The sequence below is a fragment of the Corapipo altera genome, unplaced genomic scaffold, assembly GCF_003945725.1.
Source record: "Corapipo altera isolate COAL_440 unplaced genomic scaffold, ASM394572v1 65, whole genome shotgun sequence".
NCBI lineage: Eukaryota > Metazoa > Chordata > Aves > Passeriformes > Pipridae > Corapipo > Corapipo altera.
The window spans coordinates 9,465,399-9,493,158 of record NW_020884891.1 but is presented as its reverse complement, the minus strand read 5'-3'; the positions used below and the strand labels follow the sequence as shown (position 1 = coordinate 9,493,158).

General features: G+C 36.4%; 1 protein-coding gene across 1 annotated transcript in view; it reads left to right on the top strand.

The window, feature by feature from the left end:
- TENM1 (teneurin transmembrane protein 1) overlaps positions 1-27,760 on the top strand; it is a 761,525-nt gene that overhangs the window by 291,151 nt on the left and 442,614 nt on the right. Inside the window, exon 4 of the mRNA XM_027645293.1 lies at positions 4,239-4,343. The gene's annotated coding sequence lies outside the window, so the exon portion shown is untranslated. The remainder of the gene's footprint in view (positions 1-4,238; positions 4,344-27,760) is intronic.

Below are 27,760 nucleotides of genomic sequence, written 5' to 3'. Positions count from 1 at the left end.
TGGTGAGCCCCTATCACTACCTTATATTTGCCCCCGCTGAGGCTGCAGTGTGTGCACTCTTCATTAGACAATATCTATTGCACAAGGAAGAGAAACGTGATCACTGTTCGCACTTGGGAAATTTAGTCCTGAACTACTTGGATGAAAAATTAAAAATTAGACACTGAACCAGACTTCATGAGTTCTCCATTTAAGACATTTCATGTTTCAGATACTGTGGTTTCATGCTTGGGTCAATCTCATTATTTTTTAAAAAGAAACTGTTGAAGATAACTTCGGATTATATGAGAGCTCATGCAAATTGTGTTTATATATATATTTATATTATAATGTGAGCTACAGCTGGCTTTGTATCTCTATAGATGGTTAACTGTAGAACTGTCAAAAAGGAAATAAAGGGAATTCACAAAAGTGGAACAGACTTTGAAGCTTAAGAAAGAATATGTTTAATGAAATAAATCCACTTAAAAGGCAGCATTACATAAAACGTAAAATAGTCTAGGTTAGGAATCTCATTAGCTTTGAATAAACTCAGACCTTTGCTACAGAGCCAACCTGGTATGGCCTAGATGTGGCATTAGATAGGAAACATCCTGGGGGATAATACTTCTTTAATAAAGATTCATATCCTACATGTGGTTTTATCTCCCTCCTCATAGATTTTTTTTTTCCTAAATTTAGTTTTCTTTATCATTCAACACTATCAATTTAAAGTGGGTACATTTTTAAGCTTTGGCTAATATTATTATGAAAAATGAAACTCTATTTAAACTTTGTGGCATTTTTATGTCACCCACAGGGTCTCTCTGGTTTGGGGATTGTATCTAAATCACCAGGTTTTAAAATACATCTTCTGTATGAATTCAGCTAAACTTGCGAATGACTGGCATTTCTTAAGAGAAAGATCTCTTGTCCCCAGTGGTGGTTAAAGTCAGAGCTGTCATCTTTGAATTATTTTATTTCACGAGCTTTTAATCATACCCCAAGGACATGTCAAGCTCTCACATGCTCTTTCTTTCAAGTATATTCTTACACAAACACATGCTGTGGAGGAGATGCTGTCATTTCTTCTCTTGTTCCACTCCAAGCTCATATTCATCATGGTAGGGTAGACTTATAAGATATCTAATATCACAGTAAATTGCAATTTGGTGAGGTGTGGCACTCTTTTAAAGGTTCAAAGTCTCGGTGGTTGTGAAAAAATAGCTAAAGCAGCAAAGAACATACTGGCAGTAAATCAAGCAATGTAGTTGTGCTCTAAATAAATACTGAGTTTTTTAGTTAGATAGAGTTAGTTCCCCTCAAAATTATCTTTGTGACATTTCTGTGAATGTAAATTAGTGTAAGACATCGTGGGATTTGTTTTACTATATACTTCACCACTTTATTGAATTTTCTATGCCTGAAGCATCAAGTTGTGTATTTATAGTCAAGCTATTCAACAATTTTGATATTTTTTCAATTATTTTTCTCATGGATCCCAACCAGAGTGTTCTTTTGTCTCACAGCACAAAATCTGTATGTCCCAAGGGTTCACATATTTTCAGAGGGGGCCTAACAGCTAGACTGTCTTGATTTTACTGCTCAGGATAAGATATTGTCTTTTTTTGTTTCTGGCAGGTTTTGCTACAAAACTGTAATGATTCCTACTGTGATTGTTGTTATTTTTGTATTTGTTATTTTTATAGCTTCATAGGCAAATAAATATTAGGCAAGGACTCAGTATCTGGGTCTCATTTAGAACACCAGGCTTTAAAATTGCCTCCTGAGAAACTAGTAATGTCTTTGAATGGCTGTGTATTGAATGATTGACTTAAATGTTCCTTTGTGCTAAAAGGGTAGTGCTGCTTGGAGAGCTTGCAGTTTGCAAGCCATTTTTGAAATGTGCACAGAGAAGCCCAGTAGTTGTATTTAAAATTATTTATTGATGGAGAAGTAAGTGAAAGACTGATATTTGGACTAAGAATTGTTTTCAGGAAGAAATAGCCTGGTTTCCCCTCAAGCTCATTTCTGAATTTCCTATAAACCCATAAAAATTTCTGAGGCTGAATTGCCAGTGTTGAGCATTGTTGCTTTCTGTCTGACACTGGAAATGCACAAGTATGTCCTTACCTGTATGTTAGGACTTTAGCTTTGTAGCTGACAGTGTAGCCTGCCTCCACTTTGGGTTCCAGCTCTGTATAAATCAAAATTCCCAGTACTCATGCTAACCTTCATCTAGTACCTCAATCATCTGCCTTTGCACATAATAAATTGCTATCATCTGTCCCTTCTGCGTTCTAGCACAAGCTGAGGGAAGCTGGGCAGTAGAATGGATCTTGCTAACACAGAAACCACTAGAAATGGTGGGGAGCACAATGCAGACACTGATCTGAGTGACTCTGCTCAGCTTGTCTTACATGAGAAGGTTGCTCTCCGTGCCTCATCAGCTGTGCCTGGTCTGCCATGGCTCTGGCACAGCCTCTCTGCACGTCTGTGCTGCGATATCCTGGCTTCTGGGAGAGCATAATGGGGCAGATGGGTGTGATGCACAGAGATCTAATCTCGTCGTTGCAGGTTTTGTTGACACAGTCTCTATGCCATGCAAAGAAACTGCCTCTGCTTCCCATCTCCGGCAGCTTTGCAAGCAGACTGTCACATACACATTGTTGTGCCTTTAGCTAATCAGTTCTGGAAGGGAAACTGTATATGAGGTAATCTGACTGAACCAAAGCTTTGCTGTTGCCTGCAGTTATGCGGATTAGGTCAAGAGGAAAATCCAAAACCAAATATGTTATTTGGGGAAAGACTTTAAGGTTTCTCCAACACTAGCCAGGCCAGAGCCTTGAATTTGGGTTTTCTATTTTTGTATTATCCTCATCTTGACCAGAAATTCCCTCTTCATCCTAAGAAATGCTCCTGATTCAATGCTTAGAGAGACATTTCATTCTCCAGAAAAGGAAGTTTAATGAAAAATATTGCTGTCATAGACTTCAGTTTAGTCTTTTAAACCCCCATAGCATCCTGCAGCCCTCAATTAACAAACAATAAAAAAGGCATTCAACACCCATACAGACTATCATTATGAAAAGAGCTTTTGTAAATCAATGGTCTTACAGCAGTTCCAAATGCCACCTTCTACATAGGCTTTAGATGTATTTGACACATTAAATAATAGCAATGTATGTAATTGAACAGGCTTAATGATAACTACTTGCCTACTACAGAATGTCTATTGAATTCAGTGGCCTTGTTTGACTGAGGTCATGGTACGTAAATTTTGTTGTAATCCCAAATTAAATTTACATATACTTGTGCAATAACAGCAAAGTAAGAAAATGAAACACAGCCTCTTCCCCAGTGTAGCTTTGACAGCTTGGAAAATTACAGCTCTGTTGGTCAGATTAGTTACATGTAGAAGTTTTTGCTGGTCCATTGTATTCATGCCACTTACTATATAGGAATCTGGGCCTGTGCTCCTTTAAAACACAAAATGCAATTCTCAGAAAAAATTTTACTGATATTCTGTCATGTATCTGAGGTTTTTTTGTTCTGTATATCTGAATAAAGATTTCTAATGCAAAAATGTCTTATTTTCAGAAATGAGGAAGTTATTCATACTGTGGGTTATTTCGTTGGTTATTTGGTTGTTGCTTGCCCAATACTACAACATATAACCTCTGACTCTTTAAAAAATTGCTTTTATGGTTTACTTTTATGGGTGTTTTTATGTTGAGAGCCTTTGCCAATCTTGAGAGAAATGAAATTTCTTTCACTATCTTTTTTCTTGAAGAGTGAATTGTTTAGCATTATGCCTTGGTTGCCTTTGAGTCCTACTGCTGTGTAGTGTCTGTACTCTGCCATCCATTTATGGGGCAAAGAGCGGCATAAGAAAAGAGTATTTTAAATGTTATAAAAAAATAGGAAGATTTTTAGGTTTTACAGAAGAAAGTGCTTTTTGAACTATAAATCAAGTAAATTTACTTTAAATAAGTAAATTCTGACATGACTAGTCATCAGTGGACTACTTCTCTAGATGAGAACTACTGCCATCAGTACTTGTTGGCTCTCCATACCTCCCTGAAACCTTCTTTTAATAATTTTATTTCCAACACGGTTTGACTAACAGATTGCACACCTGTTGAAATCAAATATGAAGAAATATGGTAAAATCTGCCTAAAACAGGATACGTGAACTCAGTCTGTCTGTTAGTAAAATTAAATTATTAATGGTTTAATTTCTTTTTTTTTTTCCACAGGATTTGAGGTTCCAATTAAAACCGTGTTTGGGCCATTGCTTTGTCTGCCAGTACTTAATCTTTTCCGAAAGCCTCATCACTTATCTAAAAGAAAAGAAAAACGAGGTAAGGAGAAAAAGTAATGAAATGCAGCACAGCACATCTGTCAAAGGAATGGAAAGTAGCTTTAAAAAAAAAATCCAGGATCAATGGCATTAAAAAATTATTTGTTGAGCACTAAATGTGTTCATGTTTGGCATCTTAATTCTAAAGGATCTGTAACTACCATTATATTCTTGCATACACTGAGGGTTTGGTTGTTTTGTGTTTGAGATTTACCTTTGATATAGCCACAGGACACAAATGACTGATAGGAATAGTTGCTAAATGCACCTCTTTGTCCTATGGAGTCCTTTGTAAGATTGTTTGACATCTTGATGCTGAACCTTTGAATATAATTAGCATTTCTGAAGTTATTTAAAATTCACTTCTGGGTCAGTCTAGATTTATGTTCTTCAAATACGCATAATGGGTAGTGTATTAAATGACTTAACCCATTTCAGCACTTGGAGTTTATACTACCCTTTGTTGTTTATAAGAGTTCTTTCCAAAATACCTGGAATTGACTTTAGCTATGTCACTTAGGATTGCAATAATATACAACAAGGCAGGCATAACTAGAGGTGACAGAGAAGAGTAGTAAAGTGATTTAGGCTTGACAGGATAAGGATGTAAGGCAGATATGGTGTGAAAAACATGAGCCTTTTCTGAGTTGTAAAAGAATAGCCTGCAGTGGCCACTTCTACAGCCGGTGCTGACATTCACCAGGAGAGAATATTGGGGTCTGAGCTCTTACTTTTTTTCTGTTCACTCATTTTTTCTGTGTTCTAAGATTTCTTCCAAAGGTCAGGTTCAAACTAATATTAGTTGGTGTGGATCAGCCTCAGTGGCTTCTTAATATTCTTTCACCTCAAGGCCCTTATATGAAAACCAGCAGGCTAGAAAGCTAGTTGACTTCTCACCTTTTCAACATAAAATATCATCTATTTGGTTTGGAAATGTTAAGCATGCATCTTCTCTAGAGTCTCTCTCAAGGACACCATCTATAATTTTGCTTTTCAAGCTGTGTAAAGAGTGTTATTAAGTAGCTGGGAAAAAACATTGACTCATCAGACCATGGATGACCATTGGGCACACAGAAAATAGCCAGTGGTGGTTGTCAGTAATAAGTAAAACTGGGTTCAGGAGGTGTTTTTAAAGCACATGTGTTGGTGAGGGAGAGTTGTACCTCCAGATCCAGAGTTAACAATATGCATAATTAACTGTTACGAACATTCCTAAAATATTTACTACAATTGCTATCAGAAACTACTCTTACTGTGTAGATTGTTGGATTTGCTATGTAAATCCTTGAGGCTTGACAAATAACTTCCAGGTTTCTGAATCCTGTCTTGCTAATGACTGTGACTTACAGCATAGTTGTCTTGTAGGTTGACCATCTCAACTATCATATATTCTAAAATTTCTCATTTTGTTGGTCCCTGAGACTGAAAAAGATGATGAAACAAAAAAAAATAAAAAATTGTGTAATTTATTAAAAATTACTTCCTGCCATTGCTTGTGGAAACAAGATGGGCTGCTTAAAAAGAATTAGTTACCAACAGGGTCCATCTTAAAAAAAAATTAATTAAGCTTTAAATTAACTATTCTTAATAGGATTTGAAAAAAATACACTTCATTTGTCTGTAGGCTCTTCAATTCCTTATAATTGCATTTCAAAGCTCTTCTTTCAATAGATAAACATCTGAAATTTAACATCCTAAAGATTCTGCTATGTTTTCTTGTTAAAAAAAATTAACTTTTTCACCTTCCAAACCTTCCTGCCTCCTCAAAACCCTGTCAGTGAGGTACATTAACAACTTAAAATACATAATCCTAGTAATTATTAGCTTCTTATAAGCATAATTATCTTATGATGAGTGTGGATGATATGAAAAAAAAAATCTTACACTGAAATGGTGCCTAAAAAGAGTAATGTGCTAACTATGTATGCAGCTTAATTGGGACCCCAACTGATACTGAAAACAGTCAAAATTTTGTTGTGGTTTCAAACAAAAACAAGACTTATATGATTACAATGATGTGTAAGTGGTATATCTGTGTGTCTGTATTCCCCAGTAATATTTAACCTGTTCACTGACATAAGGGAATAAGGGATTTTTTAGACCCATGACTAGCTTTAACAGGAAGATATTTTTGAAAGAAAATTCTTCCTAACAATCTAGTGAAAATACTTGGCTTTGCAAGAAAAGAAAAAATGGGATATTTGTAATGCCCAAACTAAGGGAAGACCACTTCATCAGCTTCTCTAAAAGATTCTATAACAGAAAGAGACCTAATTAATGTGTCAATATTGGACATATATTTTAGTCAGAACGTTTCAAACACTGAAAATTTGTCAATTCGGGGAATTGTCTCAGGATTCTACTCAGGCAATCAGACTGTTTTCCTCCTTGTGTGCTCTGAACACCTCCCTCTTCCTCATGGTACATGTATCCTGTCTCTCTGTAAGATGCTGATATTTGATATGAAAACCAGGGGTTGAGTCCTGCAGCAGTAGGAGCATTTACTTTCAGGTTATAGCTTTTGTGTTTAAAACCAAAAACCGTCATTGTACGTGTGTTTGGCAGGCCTTGTGCTTTATGGTTTATTATATTTTAACTGTAAACACAGAAAAACATCTGTTTTGCTTATGGGGCAGGTTATTGTTCTTACTGAACAGTAATGAACCTTATGCTATGGATGAAAGAATTTGATTTATCTGTGTGATTAAGTGTAGTAGGTGTGTGATTACACAGCACCCTCATAAACTATGTCTTACAGTGTGATTTTATAAATTCCTGTTGGCTTGTACAATCAGGGAAGGGTTTCCCATTGAAGTCCTTAGGTAGATGTAATAGATGTCAACACATGACTTGACAAAGCTATTGCCAGGTCTGGATAGTATTACAGGCCTTCAAGATGAAATCTTGTCTCCTGAATAATTTGTATAATGAATCTCTGGGGTATTCATACTTCCAAGATGCGTGTGGGTTTACACGCTATAAAAGATAAAGCATGCTCTGCAGTTTCTATTTTAGATATAGTACCATTTAAAATGCTTTAGGCTTCTCCTCCATACAGTGAATGGTTTACTCTGAGGATCTTAAACATTCATTTCTATTGGTTCTCATATCGTAGATTCTCTATTAATATTGCCATAGTGAAATAGGAGACTGACTGCTGGGAATCTCCAGGCAATCAATGAAAAATGCTTTGCAACAACACTGTCCTTTTCACTTTCATTAAAGGTTGTGAAAGCAATTTACAAACATTAATAACACATTACGGTAACCTCCTGAATCTCTGTGAGCATTCAGTTCTAGAAACTTTTAAACTAAGATAAAAATTGGTAACAGCTATGCTACAACAGTGGAAACTAGCAATTCTTTTGCTGGCCTCCATTTTTTTGGGGACCCTCTTGGACATCCATAAAGTTTTGTTTCAAAAAATACTCTTGGGTTGCAGCTTCTCAGCTCTGGACTCTACTTTTTGAGGATAAGCTTTGATTCTTCCATCAGGGATCTGGTCTGTCTTGAGCCTCTTTTTAATAACTTGATCTAAATTTTGAATGAATCCAAAGAATCAAAAGGAAACAAAGACACTAACCAAAGATGAAACACAGGTTCATTGAATTTCTTGAGAATAAAATCAGCTTCCTAATAGCAGTATTCACTTTGCCTATGTACAGAAACATTCCTAGAATTATTGTGTTCAATATTCAATTGGTTTTCAAAGGTTAGACCCAACTGTGCATTATTGATAAGAAGGAATAGCCAGCTATTCAAATGTCAAATAGCAAAGTCTTAGCTGAGTTTGATGTTTTTTTTATTTTAATTTTTTTACTTCTTCCTCCCTCCCCTATAATCCCATAAATTGTTTGCTTTACAGTGTATTTTGTATGTTAACCTAAAACTTTGATTCTACAATTACTACACCAAAATGGCTTAATGTAGGGTAGTAACTACTGAATTATCCAGTGTAGGAAGTGTCTGCCATATTATGCTTGTGTCTCATCAGCTTGTCTCACTGGAACAGAACCTCATTCCAGCTTTCAGCTAAAAATGTATTAGCAGTAGCCTTCATAGTAATTCCAAGACACATTTACAGAGTTAGTGTAAGTTGCAGAGATACCAAGCTAGACAATAGTACACTTTATTCCTTATTCTTTTGTGCAGCAAAGCCTCATTCTGAAATCAGTGGAAATCCACGAGGTAAAGGTGACATTTTTCACATTGTCTGGTACTATAAATCACATGCACGTGTACCCTACCAGTTGAATTGGGATCTCATGGACTCTCTTTGTTTCTACTTATAATATCAAAAAACAATTTTTAAAGATATAATTAAAGCACTTCTTGGAAAAAACTCGAATTATCAAGCAGTGAGATGCCATTATTCCTTTAATTAAGTACATAAAATAAAAAGTCAGAGTTGCTATAGAATTCCAGCAATGCAATCTTTCAGTAATGCACAGTGGAGACAGTTTCTTGCAATATTTCAAAGATCTGTCCTTTAAGATAAATGTATTCCTATGCAATTCAAAATTATTTTACAATCTTTAAAGTCTCATTTTATAGATCACTGATGTATTAATTTGACTTAATCATCTATCTGTGCTTAGTCTTGACAAAGCATGTACCTGGTAGAGATGTTTCTTGCTTCTTCCACCATCTGTAAATCAGTGAATCAGTAACAGGAGAGATAAAACGAATAATACAAAAGATCAATGCTGACCAAAGATCAGAGATACTTACAGTGTTATTATTTTGCATTTCTACCAGTAGACCATGATTTTATAGATAAAACATATTTTGAAGTAAATAGAGCTGATCACTATACACTAAAAAAAAATAGTAATATGTGCTTTTGCTAGCACTAGAAGGGTTGTGTAAATACCTTCAGGGATGTGTTTTGCTAGCATCAAAAAGGCAAATGATTAAATATATATCTTTTGCCTGACACATTTCACTTACACTTCCACAAAAGTAATCATAACCTGTTCTTTCTGTCTTTTGGTTGTTAATGCTTTCCAGCAGAAGGAAGGCCTTCTGACACCAAACAGATGCTCCCAGGCTATGTGAGTGCTGCTGGGGCTGAGCACTTTGGTGCCTGACTTAGAAAAAAAACAGCACTGAGACTTCCTCCTTAGGCTGTCAGTGAACAGCAAGGCTAGAAACATCAGGGTACTAGAGGGACTCAAATCATTTTAGGCACAAGGGCTCAAAGATGCCTTTTATCCTGGTGAAATCCTACCACAGGCTTACAGCAAGATGGTAGCTTCCAGATTTTTTGCTCAAACTTCCAAGCATGTTTGTGCTTCACTGTGTTCTAGAGCTGGGTCATGAGACAGGGGAGCACAGCATTCCCTCTGCTCCTCCACAGTATATGATTATTAAAAGACTGATGTCCAAGTTCAACTTCATTCAAGACTACACATAACAGTATAATAATATTAATAATTTTATTAATTTTTTTGTAACAGCTAAGAAAAAATTATATCAGAATTAATATTATCAGCATCTCTCTTTAGTTGCAGCAGCCTCTGCTGCAACTCCTCTTCCCTCTATTCCCAGAAAAATTATTTTTTGGTTTTCTTGGGTTCTAAGTATTACACAGCTTTCAGGTAGCTGAAAGTTCTGTCTCTAGAGATTTAGATAAAACCCTGTGTAAGTAGAGTTAATCCCTGGTAGGTATTCTTCCAAATCTTAAAACTATAACTGTGTAGTCATGTCAAAGTAATTTATTTTTTTGTTTAACCTAAGTAGCTAAGTAATTGGAAAAAAAAAAAAAAAAAGGAATAGGTGCTGCAGTTCAGCACTTAGGTAGGTGAGAAAGTATGAACAGTGGGTATGAAACACTGTCTTGGTGGCATCATCCCTTGTGGTACATGTTCATTTCAGCTGAAAAAAATCAAAAATTATAAAAAGGTGTCAAGTATGGAAAAAACTGTACAGAAACAAACCAAGACAACATGTTTAAGCTCTTAATTTAATTACTGCAGATTTATTTGGATTTGTATCTGAAACACAGCAGGCAAAAGACAGAGATTACATTTGCTGGAATAAAAATAGATCATTTCAATGCAGTCAACTTGTCTCTATTTTCAGTTCCTTTATTTAAGGAGGTTTTAAATCTCATTTTCATCATAAAAAATATTTTGAGAAAGTAATACTGGATACATCCGAATTCTTTTAGTAGGATGGTTTGTTCCCTATTGTTTCAAGAGTTTAAGGTCAGCAACTTGGGGAAATCTAGATTTTTCAGGAGATTACTGTCCCTGACTTATTCTGAAATCCCCTTAGAGACATTTGTTCTCTCACACCCCCAGTGTCAGGAAGACTCTTTCAACTGCATAGGTACAGACTCACTACAGTCTCCCAGCTCTTAGTTTCCATCAGTGGGATGTATAAAATTTGCAGTTCCATCACATTTGTCTGGTGGATCTCTGTATATGTGCAGTCTGACTGTATAAGTAGGAAGGGGAAATTTCAAACCTTTCTTGGTGCATCTTAAGCAGAGTTCAGGCAGCAGCACTCAGACATCAGCGTGCTGGGCATCTGGCCATGCCTTTGCTCAGTGCTCTGCCATCCCCAGATCAGCCTGAGGCAGGGCATGGCTGCCATCATTCCTTACTCAGAGCACTCCAAAATTCCCTTCCAGGGATCTGATGGCAGAACCATGGGAGCCATCAACTGTTAGAGAGCAGAAGTGAACTTCTAGAAGAATGGTTACTTGCCAGGAGAAGTTGTTTGAGGACTTGATGTACACCTTTGCATTTTCCCTGCCTTTTCCCCTCTCAATCTCTGTAAAATACAGTTACACATTCACTATCCAGGAGGGAGGGACAGGAATAACTCTAAGTGTTCGTGTAGAAGGGCATGTGGTCTTAGAAAGTGTGCTGCAAAGAACAGCTTCATAGCAAACAGCAGATCTGGGCTAAGAAACTGTCCTTTGGTGATCCCTGCAGGGTGTCAGATGTACAGCAGGCTTGGCAACACTGCACTGAAATGGGGGCATTCAAATTCATGCAGAGACAGCTATACCCAATAATACTGTATGGACATTATAAAAGTCATTTTGAAATGGAAGTACAGACAGATCAGGGGAAAAGATTGAATTATAATTCAATGATCCCATATTTATAAATTATCTAGTATCTATAACACTTTAAAATGGGATTTATTTGCTTTAATAATTCATGGAAAGTTCACAGTAGGTAATTTATTAATAATACAGTGTCATCAGTATGGATTTTGCCCAATTCCTATTTCTATTCTATTGAGCCTACTGATCTGTTTTATGGCAGCAGCAAGAAGCTCAGTTTTAAACAGTGAAAGGAAGCCTATTACCTTGTTTTCAAAATAAAATATGGACATATCCATGGAATACAAAGCTTCAGTTTGAGCTCAGAAATAGCTACAAACATAAAAGGAAGCACACATTTCTGTTTAGATGGACATGAAAGGTCACTATGCAGAAAAATACTGGAAGGGTGCATGCACTTGGATTTCAGTCACACCATTAAAATCAATGGAATTATTTTCATACTTATTGGTATAATTTTCCTAATAAGACACTTGAGTGTTCTACTGATTCAGAGCCAGAATATACAAGCCCTCTGTTAAGGCAAAGCCTATATCACATTTGAAATGTACCATTTGCAGTGTGTTTTACAAATTCTCTAATATTTTGTTACTTATTTCAGCTCTTCCATATACTCTTATTACATAGATTAGCATTGTCCCCACGAGAAGTGTGTGTGTATTGGTTTGCAAATGGTGTTTTTATAGCAGTAATAGTCAGGAGGAGGGCTTATTTATTTATTTGTGTTCAGATTTTTCTATTGTTTTCAGCAAATAGGTTTCTCAACTTGCAATACTCTGACATTGCATCTGAAACAATTTGTTGTAGAGCAACAAATCTTGGTGTTTTCAGGAGAAAAGCCAATATCTGTTTAGCATTATTGCTAAAGGGATTAAGATTGTAGTTCTTAAGAAAGTAGATCTGTTTATTTCCCTGAGAAGATTAGAAAGAAATATGCACCAAATAAGTCATTACGACTATGATGATTTCATGTAAGCACTCTAACAAGTAAAAAATGGATAGAAATTGGGAGGAATGGAATTGGCTGATTAAGTCCATATCCAGAACTGCACACTGTAACAGCACAGGTGATTTTCTGTTATACTCTGCTGCTGGTGATGCCATCATTGGTGGCTATCACAGTTTCTGCCATGTGCGCGCGTGTGTGTGCAGCCCATCTGCTCCATAAGTTTTAGGAGAAAGGAGCTGGGAAATTCCCACTGTGATTATATTTTGAAGTGAAGGATGCAGTGCACTAAAGGTACAAAATAATGTTTGAACACAAACGGGTGATGGACCGAAAACTAAATCTCGACAGTGTTTTCTTTGATTTGTGTTGCTGCCACAGTGGATAAGTGCGGGAGAACTGGCACAACAATGTGCAGATGAGGTTTGTGTTTGATATTTAGCACCGTCAGTTTGAAACTGTTGGGAACAGTAGGTCCCCCTGTTGGAGGTGGCTGCAGCTCCTGGTTCCCCTCAGAGTCATGCGAGAGAGGAGGCGTATTTATCCTTTGCTTTTGCACAGAAGTGGTATCTTGTGTTTTTGTGCTGTCTCAGTCTCACGTGGGTAGTTATTAAATCTGACTACAGAGTATCCATCAGTAATAATCAACCATTTTATGGTAAAAGAGCAAAATTATTTTGGAATCAGATCTGATGACTTTTAAAACGTATTTTACAAAACTGTTCTATGTACTTCATTAAATAATATTTTCTCCAAAGCTATCATTTCTGATTAAGATATTACATCTGCGTCTGCCTGAAAATCTTTCTGACATTCTGTTTGCCAGTATTTTGTGTAAATAACAAGCAAGCTTGTTTACAGAAAGATCCCTAACTGTTTTCTGTTTATGGCTGTATAGAATCTTACCGATTCCATAGGATTTCTTGTTTGGGACAGTTCTCAAACTTACCTGGTACGAATCTTCTAATGGTATCATGAGATAACCAGTATATATGAGGTATGATAGTATTTTATAGTTGTTCTTTAAATCAATACATTTTTCACTTTTAGAAAAATCAGGATGTTTAAATAAAAGTAGAAAGGTTTTTATGGAATCATAGCAAATGATTCATTTAGACACTGATTTGTTTTCTTCTGGTATGAACATTGCTTTCATGCAAATGTCAGGCATTAGACTAAAACATGCATTGCATGTATCCTTATCTTGAAGCTTCCCCTTATCTAATGATAAAAGGTTTTCTTACCCTATGTATTAACTGAATCAACATTATTCAAATGTGTGTGGGGGTGTGTGTACATTTCAGTGTTTAGGAGTATGTAAACACAATGTATTTCATTTATAGGAATGCTGTGCTAACTTCAAATACAAAAGCAGTGCTTTGTAGTAAGTCCTTCTGCATCCTTCTCACTTTCACATACAATAAGTACGAACCATTAAAATAGCAACCTAGTTAGTATGAAAGACATTTCCAGAAATATATCACCATATAATACCTGCTCTGTTACATCTGCACATTGTGAATTGGAGGAGAGGAGGGAGAAATTTATTTTTAAATCCTTCTATCAAAACTGTTACTGATCTTCAAACATTTGCCTTTTTATTCTTTCCCTTACCAATTCCCAGCCAATGGACAAGGACACACTGTATTACTACTTTGTGTGATTCATTCCTCATAAAACAATCTGTTCTTTTAGTGGCACTTGTTATTAATCAAGGTTTTTTCCCTCCATTAGAGTCGTTGTTGGCTCAATCACTTCAGTATATGTAATCACTAACTTTTTCCATTACACCAGTGAGTAGGTGCTCTTATATGTCTGTCAAAGGGATGCTGGTACATTTAGTATGATGCTTTGCAATTTCAGTAAGAACAGTAATGGTTGAAGTGTGATTGCTTTTTTTTTTTCCTTTGAGAGGAAAAAAAAAGTGTTACATGTTCTCCTCAGAGAGAGAATAGGAAAAAATGATGGAAAGTTCCAAACTCAATATATTTTTGAATCATTAAAATGTTCAAAAGTACCAAGGAATACTCTTGCAGAATCCATCATTCCCTAATATAGCTTCAGAGGCCCTGGACTTGCTTATCCTAAATAGAATGCTGAAAAGGATAAAGTATCAATTTTGTACAATAGTCTGTGCATTTGCAGAGTATAGCACAAAAATTCTCATTCTTACAAATGAAATGGAAGAGGAGGAGGGAGGTTGTGTGTACATAAAACCTTTACTGACATTGTATTGTTTTCTATGCAAAAGTGGTATAGTTTCTGCATGAAACAAATAAAAAAACAAAGAGGATGCAATACATCATTAATTAGGTATTGATGATATATTTTAGTATAAAAAGGCAAGTGCTTAGATAATAGGAAAAATTTTTTGCAAAAATTGAAAAAAATAATCATTCTTTTCACGCAGGTGATGCTTATTCTCTAACACTTGGAGATTGTTCTGACAGTCTACTTTAAAAACAAGATTAAATAAATAAATATTAAATATGCCACACAGCTCTGTTGTTAAAATTGGGCTTCTTGTCATGTTTTCTCTGATTTTTTCAATTACCTTTTTCTTGATTTCCACTGATGGCTGCACTTTTCCTTTCCAGACCTCACATATTAGCTGCTTTTTCATTTCCTATTCATTTTCACCTGAGACTTACCGTGTTCATTCTATAATACAGGAAAATTCTGTCTTCTCTCCTTCGCCTTTCCTGGTAATTGTTTTGTAAAGATCTGATGAGAAATCTTCCATTCCCACAAATGCAAACATTGTTATAGTTTTTTCTCTTGAAGTGATTCTGCTCCATCACTGAATTTTACTGCATCTGATTCCAGCAGCCAAAGCATCTTCCAAAGTCCTGATATAATTGGTCTTTATCTCTTAGCTCATTTAATCTATCCTGCTTACCCTTTGAATATTTTCCCCAGTTAGGTTTTCATCTTATAGCTTTGCCTATTTTCTCATACTGCTCCATGATTCTACATTGACCATTTTCTCCTCCTGCTCTCTGAGTATTCCTCAGAGCCACCTCTAATCCTCCTTACACATTCATGTACTCCCTTATTGAATCTCTCTCCTATTTTTTTGGATAATGAATTAGTTCTTAAAGAGATCAACTGTATGGTTTTCAGTCTTGTATATGTTTTCTGTAGTACTTAAAAACATATTATGGGCCCCCTTGGTCACTGAATTTTGTGCATGCTGCCTTAAAACTGGAACTTAAAAATATTTTTGAATATTATTATATATTCTCAAATAATTCATTATTTCATTTATCCGAGGCATGAACATCTGCCTTGAAAGAAACAGGAAAGAAGTTCTAATATCTTACAATACATCTCCTAATACAGAAAGGGAGGGTCTGATTCAGCTCTCAGACCCAGCATAATTCAGAATGTATTTAATTGGTATGTCTTAGCCACACTCCACCAAAGTGCATCTTGGTGAGCATCACATTGACAATTATATCTTTCCTTAGTTTTCTTTGTGTGACAGCTAATTTCCAAATGACCCCCAAGTTCCAAGGTACCACCCCTCTTGCTGAGGGCAGGGGTGGTACACTCTGTGTCCTACATCATTGCTTGCAAGTTGTGATCGAGGGGTGAAGAGAGCAACTGGGCCTCCCCTAGGAAGAAGGACACATTACACTCTTCCCCTCTCTAAACAACAATGAACAGTCACTGATTCATCCACACACATTTTAAACTATTGCTTGGAAGGTAAAAATTAGTGACGTTCATGACATTTTGAATCTGATGATTTAGTGCCACGATAATTCTTGATACTGTTACAGCATCATTTCTTAATACTCTGATGCTGCTCTGTTAGGGCATGCTGGCTTATTGGATCCCAGATCTATTTTTATGTATTTCTTTAAGAAAAGAAAATCAAATTAAGTATTTAAATAGGTATTTCATTTTGGTGCAGCATGGATCATTATACTGTGTAACTACCATCCTCTGGTGTATGCTCACCCTGGGTTGGAGCTTGGAAAACTGGAGTGAAACTTGCACCAACCACAAGAGCAACCCCTGCCTAAGCAGCCACTATGTGTGTGACAGCATTGGTGAGCAGGGCAATGGCAGCCCCAGTCAGATTCTGAGGGAACCTGAGAACAAAGCTTTGCAGAAGAATTACAAAGCTGGACTAACTAGAAGGACACCAATGTGGGACAGCATGATGCCGCTGTCTGACTGAATGGTTACAAACTCTGCAGGAGTTCCTGACTCACTGTTTCTTAATTAAGACATTCTTAATGAAGAATACATTTTTCCTTCTGGAGAGCTACAACCAACGTCAGCAGCTGCAGTCAGCCCTCTCCTAATGGCCCTCTTTGTTACCCATGCTGCATATTCAGCAGGGTGATGCAAAAGGCCCAGGCGTCAAATTTCTACTTATCCCAAGATAATTATCTTTATTATTTTCTTAAAATGTTTTAAAGCTTTTATTAAAATTCTAAGAAAAATAGAACCTGGTTTGAGGTACATGATACTCTGCATTGTATAATTTATCTCTGTGTACTTTCTAAAGAAGTTAATCAAGTTATTGAGTAATCACATCACATCCCTCACAGCTTTGTTGGCTTCTTGCGTATGTGAAACAGGTAGTGATATATTAGAGGCTCGCTTTCATAGAAGAGATGTGGATTATATTAACAGCCATTGTGCAACTATATCTTGAGTTATAGAACTAATGGAATTTACTGGTTTTCTTGTATTTGTTTTGTTTTTCTTTATGTCTAGTGTGGCTTATATAAATCTCAAAAATGTAGTGGCTTAGTTGCCAACAGAATCCAGGCTGCAAGCCAGTTTTTAAGCAGTACTAGTCTAATGCCAAAATAATGTAGTGTATGAATCTGGTGGGAGGACAGGAGGATGCAGGAAGGAGCGTATGGGATGTGGCTGTAAATTACCACGTCCTTTATCTCCCTGTTGGAACGTCATAGTTTAACTACGAAAATCTGAGGAAAGCTGTCTCTTCTGCATCATTGCCTTCTCATTGTTACTTTTTTTCCACTCAGTTATTCTAACACTTTAAATAAAGGATCTGTCAATAGCATGTTTGAAATAAAAGTAAGCATAGGTGCATTGGATTGGATAAGGTTCATAAGAAAATATCTGTAACCCGCAGCTGTAGGTTCTGTAATCAATTAGATGATTTAAGGTGCAGAACCTCTTGGCTTTTTGCTGCACTGCAGTGGTTGTTCATTGAAGCAAGTAGTTCTTTCCTGAGGAGCTTGTTACTTCATTCATGATGAAACCTTTCTGGAATTGCAGAGCAGAAGTTTTATTGTGTAGGGTCCTTTTTTAGTAGTCGGCTGAAAAGACCATTAAACTACAGCATCAGATCAGATCACTCCTGTGCCATTTCAACAATACTTGTCAAAGATGCTGCCCCCCAAAAGAAGAAATTATTGCAGTGGAGAGCTGTTGGAAAGGTTAAACTGAAGGGTCAAACATATATTGAAAGAAAAAGACCTGTTGTGTTTAGAATAACTCAGTCTTTCCAATGGAATTCATTGTTGCATAGTTAGTCCAAATAGACTAGTCTTGATAAACTCTGTTGTTTCACATGGGATGGTAAATTTCTGCTTGTGTGCTTACTTAAGAAAAGCAGGAATAGACAAGATTTCTGATACTTTGTGAAAACAATGTGTGAAAACAATGTGAGCACACTCGGAGAAAAAAATCCACAAGATAGCACTTACACATAGTATCATTATTAAATTATTGACAATTATAATGCTGATGGACAGTGGTAGATGTGATGCAGTTGCTCTAAAGTATCACGAATAATGTGCATTGTAAATTCAATGAATCTGCTATTGAAGATGGTCTGAGTGCAGACAGTCTGCTTGGTCACACTTGTCTGTTGTTTTAGGAATCCACTGCATTTGGTCACAGTTGTTTTCAGCCACGCCCTGTTCAAAACAACCTCCTTTGCCACTGGAGATGTATTCTTGGGCCCAGTTTTAATTCTTGGAACACTACCAAATTTGTGGTTATAAAAAAATGTAGAATATTCCATATTGTTATACACATAACACTTTTAATACATCATTCCTATTTTTTAGATGTATTTTCTTCTTCTTGTAAAATGTGTCTTTTTTTCTATGGCTGGCATGCCACAGAAGTTCAGCAGAACTAGCTGTGGCGAGCTGATGCTCAAGTCTGATGCTCTCCAGAGGTGCAGATGAGACAGATATTGCAGAGGTATATCCTTGCTCCATCCATGTGTGAGCAGCCACTTTGCTTTTGCCTCTGGTTGTTCTAGGGAGGAAAAAATATAAGCACCCTGAAGTGTGATTTGCATCCTTCTCAAATTCATTGCCTTTCTTAAAATACTTAGCTGAATTTAGTGCTCAGATTAAAAATGTTATTTCAGTAATTGTTTAAAGGCCAACTGGTGAAGCACTAAACAAAAGCTATCGTGTTTGTAGAGCAAAAAGCATTTTCTGTAACAGCTTCTTGTTATTTTCTGGTGTGGTGGAGGATGGGAAGGCTTTGAAATCTACTCTATGAATCATTCCCAGCATTTCATGTTACTGAAACGTGAATATTACTTTTCAATGTGTAACTATGCTATTAGAGCCTTCTGTGATTTAGAGAGAGCTTTCAGAATACTAAAAAGACATTATTTACTTTCTTCCAGTCTATTAGTGCAGAACAATCCTCACACAGGCTCTGTGGTGGCAGGGTTGATTGGTTCTCAGTGGACTTGTCTTGTTAATAGAAGAAAAGAGGCTCTTGCTGGTATTTCTGCTCCTGTCTGGAACAAGACTTCTCTAGACAGCTAATTGTGCTGCATTTGATCTGCCTCCCTGGTGTGACAAAACAGGTATCCTCAGACCTTTACATTAAATAAATGTCTGCTCCTCACATGTGCCAGAGCTTCCAGAGTTTACAAACAGCAAGACTGAACAGCAGTTACCAAGAGGTGTCACCTGCCTTTAGCTTTAGTGAAACCCCAACTTTATGAAGCTGGGAGTACCTCTAACCTCAGCAAGGTTAGGCAGCTTTGTTGAATCTCATAGTTTTCCCCTTCCATGCTCTTTGCACATGCTCCTAGGGCTAAGAAATATTTACATGATGGAGTTTGGATCACTTTGTCTCCTAAAAATGGAGTGCTTAATGCCACCTTTGTCTCGTTGTTAATTAAACTTCGTTGATACTCTTACACAGGGCTGGTGTAATTATGTTTCCAACACAGCTGCAGTAAATGTTAACTGTTTGAAATTTTTTGCTGCAGTAGCTGTACTTCTGCAGCCAGAAATGAATGAAAAAGAAGCATTGCAGGGGTGGTGTTTACATACAGCTCCTTGCAAGACTGCTACCAGTGGCTATTTATTGAACTTTACATGTGTAGCTGCTGTCAGTAGTAGTATCTGAAATGGCAAGAGAGAACGAGTCAAGACCTATGTGAAAATATAGGCTCTCATTTAGTTTTAAACCATTTTTCTAAAATCACTAAAATTGTATTTTCCTGGTTTTTTTGAAATGAGATGCACTAAAAAACCACCAGCTTTTTGTCAAAATCACTGCATGTTTGTCATCAGCAACAAGAAAAGCCCCATTCAATATATCCTTAAATCGCTTTGCTTCTGCCCTGATTTTGTTTGGGATAGAGTTAATTTTCTTCTTAGTAGCTGGTACAGTGCTGTATTTTGGATTTAGTTGGACAATAATGTTGATAATATACTGATATTGTGGTTGTTGCTAAGTAGTGTTCACTCTAAGTCAAGGACTTTTCAGTGTCTCACACTCTGCAAGTGAGCAGACGCACAAAAAGATGGGAGTGAGTACGACCAGGACAGCTGACCCAAATTGGCCAAATTTTCATGGTTTGAGTGAGAGTTATGTGGTTAAAAATTATTTCCACAAACAATGTAAAACTGGTGGTGACCATTAATATTATGAGCCACTAACAGTTGAAAAATATCTAGTTTATTTTCTCCAGGGTATAGTATCTATTTAATGAATGCATTTGTACTTCATAAATCATACTTAAGAGCAAAAGGGAGAAAAATGAAAAATCTATTTACCTTCAGCCCCTTGGGTATTTATTTAATTTTTAATGAAATAGAGAGAATACTTCATCAATGGCAGCAATGGAGAAATGGCTTTAAACTAAAAGAGAGTAGGTTTAGATTAGATTTTAGGAAGAAATTCTTCCTCATGAGGGTGGGGAGGCCCTGGTAAAAGTTGCCCAGAGAAGCTGCTCCACCCCGGCAGTGTCCAAGGCCAGGTTGAACAGGACTTGTAACAACCTGGTATAGTGGAAGGTGTCCCTGCCCATGGCAGGCGTTGGAACTGGGTGATCTTTAAGGTCCCTTCCAACCCAAACCATTCTGTGACTCTGATTTTGTGAGAACAAAACCTTAAACCTCTACCGCTGAAAATCCCCAACCACAGAGCAAAACAAATAAAGCAAAAGATCTGGCTTGAGAAACAAACCAAATTTAAAATCAAATGTATTTTTGAAGCATTTAAAGATTTGGCAATTACTTAATTTAGCTGTGAAATATTCTTATATAGCATTCAGCAGAATAAAAAGGAGTCAATGTTAAGCATTTAAATGATTTTTAAGCTGGAATAATACTTATTTCAGGGACAAGTCTATCAATACTGTGTATTTGCTTTCTGATTCTGGCTTCCATGACAATGGGAGCTCTGGGATCAGAACAGCTTTGCCTCGAATGTGATATTTGCCCGTTCATTATGTTAGACATTGACTATAAAGCTGTGTATATATCATAGAACAGCATCACTTAAATAGCTGAATTCTGCTAAGAGAAGCAGTGTAACATGTTAATATTATGTGAGATCAGAAAAAGATTTTTCTCCTGTTCATTTAAAAGTGAGCTTTTGTAGTTTGAGGCACAATAGCATCATGAGATTATCTGATTTAGCCTCTTGTGTATCACTGGCAATTGTGTTTTAGAGATGTACCTTTGTATTTTATTTTGCTAATACTGATATTATATTGTGTGGTTCAGTCTCCATCTGATTCTGATTTGAATATTCCAAGAGGGGAAAAAAAAAGGTGGTGCCATTGGAAGGGTGGTGATGGTATTCTTTGGTGTTTTATTCCAAAGATTAACTCACCTTAAAATATGTGCTGTATTTCCAGGTCATAATTTTCCATACTGAGTTTCTTACTAGGTTTTGCTGCTAGACTTGCACTGACTCCCTTCAATTTTACTGTGTTTTGTTAGGTGGAGACTTAGATGCTCTGGTCAGCTCTGATCTTTTCCTTCATAAATGTTCATGGTTTTGTATTTTCCTACTATGATCAAATTATTCATTTTTTTTCTTAAATATTAATGCCAGGAGCAGATTCAGTGATCTGGTGTCTGTCTTATTTCATATAGTAAAATAAGGAAATATGTTGTGGCTTTTCTTGGCAGAAAATAGGAAATCTTGCTGCTCAGCTTTTAGCAAGAAAACTACCTGTGTCATGTTATTGTTTTGCTTTCAGTGACCTTGGTTTAATGTCAAAAATACATCATGCTTTTTACTTTTACTAGGAAATACCTCAGTCCATATAGAAAGTCTTCTATACAGTGGGAGAAGGAACAGCTTTAATTCTAAGGCTAATGGAACTTGTGTTGAAGAAATATTTCCATTACAGCCATTATTAACTTGATTTTCATTCAGATAGCATCATTCAGATTGCAAGCATCTGAGGGGTTTCTTGTAACTCTTTCAGAAAACATGTGGGGAATCTAGATCATCTCAGGACGTTAGACTCACCTTTATATACTTACTGCTACTTTACCACTGAATGCACTGGTAGTACTACTTACTTCTTCCTTTCTGTTGTTGTTGCTAGCACATGTTTCTGATCATGAGTTTCTCTCTCTGAACCTGCTTTCCATGACTTGTTGCAGTGTCTGTTACTATCATGCCACCCATGCCAACTATATAGAAGTTGCATTTTCCATTGTTTATACATTTGTTTTACACAGGACAGTCTGAAAATAAAAGTATGGAGCTTCAACACCCAGACAACATTTGGACACTGTGTAGTCCCTTCAGAATTACATCTTTGTGAATCACCAGCCAAGTGACTCTATACAACAAACCTAAAAATTCTTCACACCCATTAGCAGCTGAAACTCTCCTAATAGTCAGTGGTTTTTTTTTCATGCACTGTGATTAGTTGTTTTGCTGCCTTATGTGGCAGTTCTGTTAAATTTTTATCACTTCGTGTGCTCATGGCTCATTTATTGTTTTATTTTTCATCTGTTTGCCTACTGAATAGATTTATTACCTTTGCAAAAAATAATTCTCTTGAGATAACTACTTACTTCCACAGAGGCTTCTTCGGTTTTAAATTATTCTACAGTTTCTAGTTTCTATTATTCATATACAGAGTTTTGCTAACTATCTGCATGGATTCTGAAAAAAACCATAAAACAATAATAATTAGAAGAAACCCAGTGAGGAAAGAACAAACTTTTTTTATAATCACATTTAGACTTTTGTCTTTAAAGGAAACTTCCTTGAATGACAATTCTCTTCCCATACTAAAAATTCTAGTGTTGTGTGTTATTCTTGGTGTGCATTTTCAGAGGAACTCCATCAGAATGCTCGGTGTTCTGAGGACCTCAGCTCCCACAGATTTCTCTGGGTAAATACATGATTACATTTTAAGAAATTAAGCACGTGACAATTGCAGGTTATTCTCAGTCTAGTAAGATTTGTTTATGAGCATGTCCCAGGTCTCTGCTCTGAGGCTGTGAACACATGTTCTCAGTACAAAGCAAAGAACCATTTTGCAGGATGAAAGGAAAAAAATCTCCAGATTCTCTTGCAGCAGTAGGTTAAGCCGTTCTTGAATGTTTTCACTGTGCAATCTGACCACTTCTTATGTCATGCTTATATTAGATTAGCTATTTGATATGAGAGCAATTTCTACAGAGCACTCTCGAATTCAGACCAGCCTGCTTTTATAACTTACTGTAGTGTTAAGGTTAACTGTCGCAGATTTCTGTGTGGTTTATCTACAAAGATTTCAACTGCAAATAAATCTGTTGTCATCTGAAATACCTGGTAACCTTAATATTAACATTTGGAATAGTTCAACATGTTGAAAAACAGATGAGATGTGAACATATTCCCTAGCAACAATGCAGATACTGAATTACATGAGCAATTGGATACCAGTCTTGTCACAGATATTACATTTCTCTGTATCACTGAACATCAGCTAATTAAAAAGTGCATTTAGCCAGTGGAATTATTTTTATGAATTCACAAATATGCTTTAAGCAAATACAAAGGAAAAGTAATAAAGCTTAATTTACTTATGAACACTCTACCCCATCTGCTATATACCTATATTTCAGCATTAAGATGATCCAGTGTTATTGTAGTATGGCTTTTTCAAAATATATTCAGCTCATTAAAAACAGAGAACTAAATTCTCACCTTCCCTAGAACATTACTATCAGAAACAAATTCAAATGGTGATGAAATAATTGTTTTATTTAATTTCCAAGGAGCAGTATGTAATGAGACAACAACTGGACATGCCTCTTTCATTGAGGGATAGAATTAAAGGAGCTTCTTATCTTTTGCTGCATAAAATAATTGCCACGTCCATTCCTGTGAACAAGTGATTTCCCTAGGTAATGATGATGGATTTCTTATCTTCTCCAAAAGGAAGAGTAGAATTAGAGCAGAACTATGACTTTTCTCCACTACATCTACCAAAATGTCTACAGTTATGTGAAATTCTGCTGGGGAGCATCCTTAAAAGGTGGATGCAGAATGACTACTGACCACAGATCATGCAGACAGAGCTGTGCAAATCATTCCATTTTATTTGATTCTTTTTCAGTTCTTAGTCTCCCAGTTTCAGAAAAAGCAGTTCGATCATAATAGTTAGTCTTTTCTTCTTCATATATGTCAATTATATCTGCTTAAAAGATAAATTAAATTATTACACAATTAAATGTGTATCTACTTTCAAGTAAAAATCATGATGTTTAAATTGAAAAGAGGAAAAAAATCTGTCCATATAAGTTTGTGTTCTGCTCTTTGTCAAGTAGTTATTCCCTATTCCCAAGGAGCAATATACTCTAGGGTTCCTTTGGGGATTTTTCTTCCCCCACTGTCCCTCCCACAAAGAGCAATAATCTTCTGTTATGTGGTATGAATCTTTCAGTCCCAGAAGGGCCTGATAGGTGTTTACCAGAAGTCAGGAAGTGGAGGTTTGAAATCCTCCCCTCGAACATATTGCCTCAAACAGGTGTTTGCTGTCTGTTGCCAGAAAGTCAAGTTATTCCTGCAGTCGTGCATCCATATGCAGCGAGGCACAGTGCCCTGTCATTTGTCAGGAGAAAGGCACAGCCTCCCTCCAACCAGATGGGTACTGCTGGTGATAAGCCATCCTCTCCTGAAGATGCCAAGCAAATGGTACTATTGTTCTGCCCCCTTGGCCTTTCTGCTCTTTTTCTAAGCACTGGAGTAGTTCTCTCTTCAGCTCTTCTTGGCTTCCTCAGCCTCTCAAAATAGCACCTTAAAACTGCATGCTGTCATCCATGACAACACACATCAAGCTTTCCATCGAAGTTTAAGATGCTTGAAGTTAATATGATAAAAATTAAAAGCTTGTACTGTACTCATTTATATTACTGCTGTACCTCTCCAGCTTCTGTTTAACTTTGGTCACTTACCACGAACAGAAAAGCCATTGCTGTGCAGTGCTGGCTCTGACTTGAGCTGTGTTACCAGCCTGTCTCTTACATAAATTACTGGCTGAACTAAATTTTATGTGATATATTCAGAGATGTATGACTACAAAAGCAGAACCAAATAATTTACTGCAAAGAATTTAGCTTTCTATTTTGTGGGAGGGAAGGACATTTTTTTATAAGCTACTTGCTCTCCTGGAGCACATTTGCAGTACAAGACACTACAAAGCTGGGGGGAGATCATTTGTGACACTGAGAACATTTGTGTTGTATATTTGAGCTGAAGAGGTGAATATTGATTTGATATATAGAACTAACTCATTATATAGGCCTTCAATAACATGCTTTAAACTCTGAATTATCTTGGGAACTAACAGGAACAGGACTAATTTTCATTACATTCTTCAAATTCAACTTGGACTAAACAGCTGAGTAAGAAATCTTACAGGGTGTTGCAGATCAGCACATTGTTGCAGATATTAATAAATTGCAGATATTCGTTCAAAAAATGTATTCACAATCCTTTGAACTGTCCATGAACCAGTTTTTGTCCACTAAATATCACGATCAACAGGAAAACCATAATTTTCTTGTGACTTTTCTGCTTCTAATCTCCAACAATGCTTAAATCCTTAGGTCTCTCCAAAAGTGTAGTGCTTTTCTACTTTAAAGTAAAAAAACCTAACCAAAACCAAACAAAAAAAGAACCAGAGAAAACAAAACAAACCAAAAAGAAAACAACAAAAAACACATACAAATAAAAAAAATTCTTAAACCAAAGCCTTGCTGTTTTCTAAGCATTTCTTATCCCTTGAGCTGTCACCTGGCAGGTTTTTTGCATTATTTATCATTTTTAATTCAATACAAAATTTTAATTCAATATGAAGCATTTAAGAAACAAGTTGATCTATGTAGAAATATTTCTTCTTTCAAATTTTCATCTATTAGAGTTAAAAAGTTGCAATATTTAATGTAAAGAATCAAGACTGCACTGAACTCTTTCCCTTCTACACTTGAGCCCTGAGTGAATTTTTAGTCCTTCCTTATTTCGTAAAGAGAACAAGACTGTGAGGAGTACTCTAAAACACCAGGGACTGGAAATGTAGCTTTTGGATGTGAGGGAGTGATGGGTCAGCAGCAGGCAGAAAGCACGAGGAGGTGGAGGAAAATTGACAACTTCCCCAAGCAAAGCTGTAGTTCAAAAGTATTGAAAGGAAAGGATTGCACCTTTTCTCTTTGATGGTTTTGAACACTGCAGAACATTTGTTCAGTGGAGGATGTGACCAAAAGAGTTTGTTGCTGCAGACCAAAGAGTTTGGTGGGAGAACCAGAGAACAGAAGGGTACTTTGAGGAATGTTTTTTCTTTGCCCAGAGGCTCTATATTTGAAGTAACAGAACTACATGCAAAATCAAAATATTTACTTTGGTGTGGTTTGCAGTCAATTTTGTCCTGATTCCTTCCAGAGATTATCCTGTCTTTTATATTGGATTTAATTCATTTAGGGGTTATGCATCAGGCTTGAATTTCAGATGGTATTTTCTTTTTTGTTCTCTTCCTATTTTTCTGTCCTTCAATTTCTTTTTAAAATCTACACTAGTGCTTTAATCTGTATAAAAATCTGAATCCAATAAACAATAAAGTAGCAGCAAAACCAGAACTGCATGCAGCGACTTGCATTTGGAGGGTTTGCTGGTAGAAATGTCACGGAAGGCTTTCCTATGTTTTTATATCTTACCCTTGCACTGAGCCAGGATAGCTCTTTTTAAATGCTCTTTGTTACAGAGGAATAACAGCTGAAACAAATGAAGTAAGCATCTGCTGTAAGTTTTGGAGGCTATTGTTAACAAATGTTGCTACATTTTTGGAGCCAAGTTTTGAAAACCATTAATACATACTTGTTACCAGCTTAGTAGAAATCTTAGAACTTACTGTGAGCACAAATTTTATTATTGCAGGAATTACAAGCTAGTGAATTACCAGAAGAAAATGCTTTAGGGCATAAAGATCTACACATTTACAGTAGATTATTAAAATACTGCAGCAGTTTGCATCAATCCCCAGAAGACTCTCAGACACTTAAAAGGAATCACTTGGCTGTGAGAGACCCTGTGTTTACTCTGATTCTAACTTGTACTCAAGGCAGGGTATAGTTGATTCTGTGTTTGCTCAGTTTGCATAATTATTTTGAATAATTCCATGGATAGAAGTTCCACAAGTTCTCTGGACCCCTGTTCATAACAGGCCACCCTCATTGTGATTTATTTCTTGTATTTACCAAAAATTTCCCACACTCCAACATGTGTTTGTTGCCTGTTGTCCTGTCTGTACACCTCTGCAGGGAGCATCTAACTCCTTCTCTGCACCCTCACACTGCATAGTTGCAGATGTCAGTAAGTTCTCTCCTTTATCTCTTTTCTCCAGGCTGAACAAAGACAGTTCTTATCCTCTCCTTATACTCCACATGCTCCATCCATGCTTATTTTCACTTTCTAACTTTTAAACAGCCTCTGATATTTCTGAATTTTTTAGAAATCTCTTAGTTCAGACAATCCTTTATTAACTTCAGAATTTTAAACTACTTTGTACAAACACAAATTATAATTTATTGTATCTTTCCACAAATATTTAATTTCAAATAAAATTCTATCATTTTTTCTACTTTATATTCGTTCAGTGCCAAAATTGTTACTATTCAGA